The 9,282-nt window shown below is 38.6% G+C and overlaps 1 non-coding gene across 1 annotated transcript; it reads right to left on the bottom strand.

Annotated features, from left to right (window-relative positions):
* LOC131158952 (small nucleolar RNA R71) lies at positions 1–107 on the bottom strand. The gene has a single exon (XR_009137569.1). It is a non-coding gene; the product is annotated as a small nucleolar RNA R71 (small nucleolar RNA).
* Positions 108–9,282: the final 9,175 nt, after the last annotated feature.

The raw sequence follows: 9,282 nt of genomic DNA, 5'->3' as shown, positions 1-9,282 counted from the left end.
CAACTCAGGAGTGAGATTGGTCAATTCAAGCAGCATGATTTTGAAACACTCTATGAAGCATGGGAAAGGTATAAAGATTTGATTCGACGCTGCCCACAACATGGATTGCCGGATTGGTTGCAAATTCAGATGTTTATAATGGGTTAAATGGGCAAACGCGGACTTTAGTTGATGCTGCATCTGGGGGAACTTTGATGTCAACGACACCTAAGGGTGCTATTGCTCTTTTGGAAGAAATGGCCTCAAATAACTATCAATGGCCAACTGAAAGAACTATGGCTAAGAAAGTTGCTGGAATTCATGAATTGGAGTCGTTTGCCACACTTTCAGCTCAAGTTGCTTCTTTGTCTCATTAGATTCCATCTTTGACAACCCAGAGGATACCACAAGGTACAGAATATGTGGCAGCTACAAGTAGGACAGATTCGAGTATTGGAGCGAGTCAAGAACAGGTTCAATACATCAATAATCGGAACTACAATTATCGTGGTGATCCTTTGCCACAATATTACCATTCAGGGCTTCGAAATCATGAGAATTTGTCTTATGGAAATACAAGGAATGTGCTGTAACCTCCTGCAGGATTTGAGAGTCATCAAGGTGAGAAGAAGATGTCACTTGAGGATGCCATGACATCTTTTGTTAAGGAGACAAAAGCAAGGTTTAAAAAGACTGATTCACTGCTAGACAACATTGAGACTCATTGCAACAATATGGGAGCCATTATAAAGAATCTTGAAATGCAAATTGGGCAACTGGCCACAACTATAAATACCCAATAGAGAGGAACTTTTCCTAGCAACACAAAAGTGAATCCTAAGGAACAATGCAATGTCATCACACTTAGGAGTGGAAGAGAAATTGATAAATCACCAGCAAAGGAAACCATGTCCACACCTACACCTGAAAAGAATGGCCGAAGCAAGAATAAAGGGGAAGAAGAGGAGATTGTGGATGATACACCAAGAGAGACGGATATGCTTCTAGCAATTTCATTTCCTGACAATCCTCCTATTCTCTCTACTCCACTTCCTTATCCTCAACGCTTTCAAAAGCAAAAATTAGATAAGCAATTTCCTAAATTTTTGGATATTTTTAAGAAAATTCACATAGATATTCCTTTTGCAGATGCCTTGGAACAAATGTCAAACTATGTCAAATTCCTGAAGGAGATCATTTCAAAGAAAAGAAGGTTGGAGGAGTTCGAAATAGTGAAGCTTACCGAGGAGTGTAGTGCTACTCTTCAAAAGAAATTGCCTCAAAAATTAAAAGATCCAGGGAGTTTTACTTTGCCTTGCACTATTGGAAATTTATTTTTGATAAAGTTTTATGTGATTTTGGTGCAAGTATTAATCTTATGCCACTTTCTGTTTGCAGGAAATTGGGACTTGGAGAGATGAAACAAACAACCATTTCGTTGCAACTAGCAGACCGATCCATCAAGTATCCACGTGGAATCATAGAAGATATATTGGTAAAAGTGGATAAATTTATTTTTCCTGCTGATTTTGTGGTGTTAGATATAGAGGAAGACTAAGAAGTCCCGCTAATTCTTGGCCGACCATTCTTGGCCACCGGAAGGGCTTTAATTGATGTTCAAAAGGGTGAGTTAACATTAAGAGTGGATAAGGAAGAGGTTATTTTCAACATCTACCAAGACATGAGATTCCCAAAAGATCCAAGCACTTGCTTTCGGGTAGATGTCATTCTGCAAGGTGTAGAAAAAGTCTTTCAAAAAGATGTACAAGCTGATCACCTAGAACGATCCTTGCAGCAGATTACAACACAGCATCGTGTGGGGAGGCTAGAACCTATGGTAGCAAGGACGGATTTTGTAATATCTAAAGGAAAGATGCAACAACCTATATCTCTAGAGTTGAAATAATTCCCTGAGCATCTTCGTTATGCATTCTCGGGTGATGCGTATGAAAATGCAAAAATCTACAAAGAACAGACGAAGAAGTGGCATGAAAAACAGATTCTTAGGTGTGAGTTTGCTCCAGGACAACAGGTTCTACTCTTCAACTCACGATTAAAACTCTTCCCAGGTAAGTTAAGGTCAAGATGGACAGGTCCTTATACAATTGACAAAGTTTTCCCTTTTGGAGCAATAGACTTGAAGGACAAGATAGGGAACATATTCAGAGTGAATGGTCAGAGATTGAAGCACTATTATGGAGAACAAATGGAGAGGAATTGTGCATTTATTCCTCTTAGAGATCCTCATTGATGAAGGCTGAAACGTCTGGCTGGAGATGTTAAAACAAGCGCTTATGGGAGGCAACCCAAGGAGCTTTTCCTTTGTTTATTTCTTTTATCTTTACTACTTTATTAATTTATCTATGCACTTTTGAATAAATTAGATTTTTGATGCAGGTTTATTTGGCATGAATACAGAGCTGAAAACTTAATTCCTCTACGGATTCACCAATAAGTTAGGGAAGTTTCTTTCTTTTCTTCAATCTTTCTCATTTTTGAATAACATTGAAAAAAAAAGTGTCGATATGGATGATTAGGCCATGGGTGACGCTACTTATGCCCTTCATATACCTGCATATAACCTAGGAGTACATACTGGGTCATTTATGTGTAGTTTCTATTTATATGGCTAAACTAGGAATCGTAACTCATTGAAAGTTGATTAGTAGTGCAATTGTGTTAATCTGGCTATATAAACTCTTGTATCTACATGGTATCTCTTGAGGCTAAAAAAAAATACATGTTCACGTGACTTGTAGCACTTAGAGTTCCTTGTGAACACTGAGAGAGCGCCCATGGAGACTTTAACACCTTGTGAGGTACTGTTGAGCCATTTATCACTCTTTTGAGTTTTGACGTCAACTCAGAGTTCATGAAACTCAACTTTTCCTATTTTTTCTAGATACTCTTTGTACACTAGTCTTGGTTTTTGAATTGCTAGCCTAGAGGTGACATCTAGTGGGGAGATAAAAACTTAGGTCTTGTAGCCTACTCAAGATGTGAAGGCCGAACCACCCCTACAAATAGACTTATTTCATGGACTCTTGTTCGAGCTTAATGCACATGGGTGGTATGAAAACAATAAAAGAAGTGTTATGATTGTCCTAATTGACCATGAAAATAAAGAAATTGAAAAATGAGCAGAAGAAAGAAAAAGAGAAATATAAATACCCTAGAAGAGGTGAAAGATTAATACCTGCTCCACACAACTACAACAAAAGTCAAGGACAAGACGCATGTTATCCACATATGAAGAGTCTTCACCCGCCTAATGCCTCAGATGTATTCACGCCTAGTTTGTGAATAAGTTGATCTAGGGTGGTATCGGTTGGACATGGCGAGTAGGTGAGAAGATGCTAGGGTGAAGGACCCGACACCTCCTAAATAGGCTTGATCCTTTTCAGACTAGTCCACTCCATACATTTAGCATTTGTTCCTTGCAATATGTGGGATGTTTGATCTTGACACTCCTCCTCACATACGATGAGTGAACCCATCCTTTTTGAGTGTTTTTGAGAGTATACCAGTTAGGCCAAGTCAAAGCGACAGTTCTTTAGGTTTCCACGGATATCCTGGGTGTAACGAGTCACACACATTACACGTGCTTCAAGATTTCACCTATTTATACTTGAATTTATATGGCTACATTAACTCTAAACTGTGCTCGCTGGTTAATTTTACGTGAGTTTACTGTTCTTAATGGCTATATAATGATGAGATTTGCATGAATGATTTACTTCGGAGTTGCGTGAATTGGGTATGAATGAGTTTGTGTGTAATTTGGTGATATTCCTGTATGTAAAAGGGTATGGTTGTGTTGCCTGAGTATTCTTTCATTGAAATTGGTATGAGACCACCCTGAATTGCATTCGCGTTATTTGCTAGGGACTAGCAAAACTTTAGTTGGGGGGTGTGATTACGAGCTTAAATTGCGTAATTAGGTGCTTTAATTCATGCATTGGGAATCTTATTTTGTATTTAAATGCCTAATTACTCTCAATATTTTAACATTATGTTCTATTTATAATATTTGAGTTTTATTAAGTAATTTATGAAATTTTGGTATTTTTTCTTGTAGGGCAACTATAGGAAGCCAAAAATCAACGACACTTTTTAATCTATGTGTAACTCTCTCATCCAACCTCCGATTTAGATGATTCAGGATGCCATAGAAAGATAAGAAAATTTTCTACAATTTTCATGTTTTGCATTTTGCGAAATAATGGATGCATCAAGATCGAAATCAGATGTGAAGTTAGCATACGCCGTTTTATGGATTATTTCAACAATTCTTCGTAATCTTAGCGTAGCTTTCTCATCTGAGCTCCAATCGAGACGATTCAAAATGCTGGGAAAAGATGAAAAAGAGCTCTAAATATTTTGTGTTTTAAGTTTTGAGAGTTACGAGCTGTAAGAGGGTCGAAAGTGGGCTTGAAAGAAGAGGACAGTCCATGTACCTTTGAAAAAAAAAAGAAAACAAAAAAAATCAAAAATTGAGATGTGAACCGGCCATGCAGCCGGGTCATCTCAGAAGGGTGAGGTGCTGGGTTTTTAAAAAGGAAAGACAAAAAATGGAAAGACAAAAGAAAGGGAAGAAAAGCAAAGAAAGGAAAGCAAAAAGGAAAGGAAAGAGGAAAAGTCAAAAGGAGGAGACACATCTCCCTGTAAAGCCACGCCAAAGTAGCGGACCCCCAACTATACGAGCATATCACTCCTAGGTCCACAAGGAGTGAAAGGAACATCAGATATGCATAGCTTCCTAAAACGTCAAAAAATAGCACCCGACATATCAAATGCAACAAGTGGACTTGTGCGTGGCACGCTATAGTCTGTGTATCTGCATCTATTGGAAGCTGACAAAACACATCCCCCTCGAGGAACCGCATACGAATGCGTGCACCAACCAACTCGTTGTCAGGTGGCACGACTCCTAACAAACGCTCGCACAGAGTACGCAGGTCAAGTCATCCCTAACAGTCTGTAGGTCCCTCTATTGGGCCGGTAGTATGACCAGTGACGGGGCACCCATCAATCGACAACCTAAACAAAACTGCGACGTCCTGGAGTGTGACGGTCGCCTCCCTATGAGGTAGGTGGAACGTGTGCGTCTCGGGGTCTCCATCGTTCCACCAAAGCTATCACGAAATGTCAATCCAGCTGGATATGGGCAATTTGATACATACCATAAAACCCTACATCGCGTATCCAGCGGATGATGTGGTCGTCTGCCTCCAACCAGTGCTCCGCAAATTGCGTACCCCCTCAACAGAACAAGGGGTCGTCGTGCCCATCGACCCACGCTTAGCTGGCTCGATGATTATCACCCATCATCAAGATGCTCCGATCAAACGGCCCTGGATCGATCCTGCAAAATGCACCATCGCAATACAATAAATATATACAAAAGAAGAAGTGTACGAAGTCAATGTGATGGTCCAGTTGCATCCTCGGGTTGGGTCCTTCTCGGACACCTTGTGTGGTAATGTACTTATTGATGACATATGCTACACGTGCTCCTCTTCCTACCTTCCCTTGCTGAAAACTAAGGTGTAGTCCCAAGAGGGGGGTGAATTGGGTTTTAAACTTTCTTTTAAAACTTTTTATAAATTCTTTAACTTAATTTAATTCTTTCAACAAATTCTTGATTTCTTGTTAATTTAGAAATCACACAATAAAAGTTTAATTCTCTTTATCTAATCCACAATTACAGACAAATAAACATTCAACCAACCACTCAAACTAATTAACCACAATGCATGTAACCAATCAATTAACTACACAATATTCAATCAAGATGTTTAGTTTGTTTGCAGCTCTATGGTGAATGAAATTGTACGCCCTGTAGAGAATGTAATTTTTTTCTCTATTTGATATTTAACACAACATTCACACTCTTCCCAAAATTCATAATTTAAATAAACTCTTAGTTAATTTATCTTTGGGTGCTAACTAATCAACGTACTCCCTTTGAGGTTTCCGCAAAGTATTAATCAACTAATGTACTCCCTTTCAGTTTTCGCAATCCCAAATCAAAATTAAACTTTAAGTTTACTTAATTTCCAAATTTACATAGTATATATGATTTAAGAATTTAAAACATCCACGCAATTAATATATGTGCTGAAAATAAAGAGCAATGGAAATAGAGAGTGAGACCATGACTTTTACGAGGTTCGGCTTATCCCCAGCCTACGTCCTCGCCTTTGGCAAACCACCAAAGGATTCACTAAAACCAGTTCTTTTGTGAGACGGAACAACACCTTTTACATACTCTTTCAGTAGGGTAGAGCCCGCCTCTCCAAGTGATATCCCCTCACTTGGTCACTCCTTTAGTTAGGCTAGAGCCCGCCTCTCTAAGCAATATCCCCTCGCTTAGCCAACGATATGAATATCTTGGACTCATCACAATCTACATGAGATACAAAAAATAGATGTGTACAAAGAGTGCTCTCACAAAGAGTTGATTAGTACAAGTTAAATTTATATACTTCAATCAAATTCACAATATGGAAATATGAAGCTCAAGAAGATATCATCGTAAGCCTTCTTTTTAGGTTGAAAGAATTAAAAGTAGGCTCAGAATTTTCTTGATAAATTCACAGCAAATCTTAGTAATGAAACTTGGAAATTGATTGCACAAGAGAGCTTTGAGAGAATTGGGAGATTTGAGAGCAAGAATCTTGTTTACTGTATTTTCTTGGTGTAATTAATCCTTAGCCTTGGGGGGTTATTTATAGATGAGAAATCAAGTCTATTTTGTGTTCCCCAAGTGACTTGGAGTGTTTCCCAAGTTTATAGAAAGTTTGGAACACAAGAAATATAAGTTTGAATTTAAATACTTTTAAAAAATATATCCGTTAACAGTGTTTAGACGACTGAACTATCGGGTTCAGTTTTCTAAAGTTGCTTAAAATATTGAAAAATTCAATCTAGAAATAGGGTCAAAAAGGTTGAAGTGAAGTTTAGTCTTCTAAAGTGCTAGGTTCAGACGTCTAAACTTGAAGTTCAGTCTTTTGAGGGTACACTGCCTCCCCAGGGAAAAAAAAAACCTAACAACTTCGACCTCGCTTTAATATTTTGGTCATAAATTTTTCTATAAAACTTAAAATTAGGAGTTATTGGTGTCAAATGGAAGGTAAGAGAAAATCCTACAACTTTCATGTTGAACACTTTTTAAAATAAGGAGTGTTTGATAGATAAAAATGCACCTTAATGTGGATGTAGAAAAAATGATAGCATTTGGAAAAACCTCTTTTTGGTGTTTTTCATTCCAAAAATAATTTTAACCTTTTTGAAATATCTTTTCACCTTATAAAAATATTTTCCAAGTATTTTAAAAGGTATCTAGGTCCAAGAAATTAACCTAAAAGCTTCTTATATCCATATTGAAATCGAATGAAGTACTTAGATAAAGACTTCTTAGATTTTTGACATTCTTAAACACTTAAGTTTTCATGCTTTGTCTTGGCTCTTTCTTCAAGCTTTAATATCAAGTTCATCTTCACATAGTCATCAAGCTTTAATATATCATCCATGCCTTTAAGTATTCTTTAAGCTTTATATGATTTTGTTCCTTTGGAATATAAGCTTCATTTGATCCTTGTGAGCACTTTGACCTTACTTTCACATATGTGATCCTTGTGAATTCTGAAATATCACCACTCAACCAAAAATGTTAAGTTCCACTTGTTTGTTAGCATCAAAACAAGATTTTAAGCCTTGTAAGGCCAACACTTGCGTCCATCTCATTGTGTATACGGGAGCTCCTAGGCCGACCTTTATGTCGAGCATAAGCAGGATTTGCCTGTATAGTCGACAACGAGGATGCTGACCAGTATGTCTCGTGCATAATCGAATGAAAATCCATAGCATATGTAGCATAGTGCTCAAACATGACTCAACGTACTACATAGCATTTAGTCGTGTCTCTTCACATGCAGCTAGAAGGTGGGAGCATGGAAAGTGTAACTCTTGCCACTTCCTACATGAGCATTCGCGTCTATCCTAAATGCTCAAAGTTTGGACATTGTTTCCTTTATGGGGCCCCAACTGCCATTTGTGATGCTAAAACTACCCCTACATGGGTTGAACGTCGTGACTCGATGTTTGGTCGCCTTCAACTTCCTTCTTTCCATCGCTAACAATATATAGGGAGTGAATGCATTTCCTCCCAATATTGCGTTACGAGCAACCTCCCGTTGGCTATTGAAATAATGTGCAACGCGATAAAATGTCAGTTGCATAAGGACCATGATTGGGAGGCTACGAGCGCCTTTCAGGACGGTGTTGAAACATTCGACCAGGTTAGTGGTCATGTTCTCATACCTTCTTCCACCGTCGTAGCACTGAGTCCACATATGAGGAGAGATCTAATTAAAAACGACTTCGCTGGTTCCCCACCCTTATCGAATATCCTCTCCATCCACATGTTAAATTTTCTTACCTGATGCTCCTTTCCCGCTTGCTCAGTCATACACTTAAGATTGACACTGTGTACTTTCATGCTAAAGTTGTTGACCACGTGTCAAAGGCAAAATTAGTGGTGGGCACGTGGTGGTTGCCAATCGGGATTGCGTTACATTGCAATGAGAATTCCTGGATACCGATTTGATATAAGGTAAATGTCGTCCCTATCAGTAATAGAATGAAGACAACATAGAAACTAATTCCATGTGTCCAGACTTTCCTCTTGAACAATACAAGGGGAAATATTTTTCTATTTGCATCTGGGCTGGTCACAATTAGGAGTTTACCCTTATACTTATCGTAGAAGTGTGTCCCGTCCACACATATAACAAGAAGGCAGTGACAAAAACCCTGAATAGATGCTACGAGCGCCCAAAATACAGATACAAATGTTGCGGTGTGCTCGCTACTTGGAATAGGAGTCCACCTCCACTTGACAACAGTACCAAGATTGTACGCAAACATTGCTTCCATATACTTAGGCAAAGTTTGATAAAACATCTCCCAATCGCCGAATACTTGAGCAATTGCCTTATGTTTGTCCAACCAAACCTTCTTATACGAGATCGAATAGCTGAAGCGACGATTTATGAACTCTTTCAATGTAGCGATTGATGTCGATGCATCACCCTTGATCATATTCACGATCTCCCTAACAATGAGGGACGACATGATTTGGTTATGGTCTTGTGAAAGAAGTTCGTTCAAACACGTGTGCGGACCACCATATTGGGTGATTTCGAATAATCAATGTTTCATCTGATACATTGCACGCACTTTTCATCCGCAATAAGAGTCCTTACACCTAGCAACCTATAACAGTGGGGTAGACTACAC

This window comes from Malania oleifera, chromosome 6, assembly GCF_029873635.1.
Source record: "Malania oleifera isolate guangnan ecotype guangnan chromosome 6, ASM2987363v1, whole genome shotgun sequence".
NCBI classification, from domain to species: domain Eukaryota; kingdom Viridiplantae; phylum Streptophyta; class Magnoliopsida; order Santalales; family Ximeniaceae; genus Malania; species Malania oleifera.
Note: the sequence above shows the minus strand (reverse complement) of the source record. Positions and strands in the feature narration are given on the sequence as shown.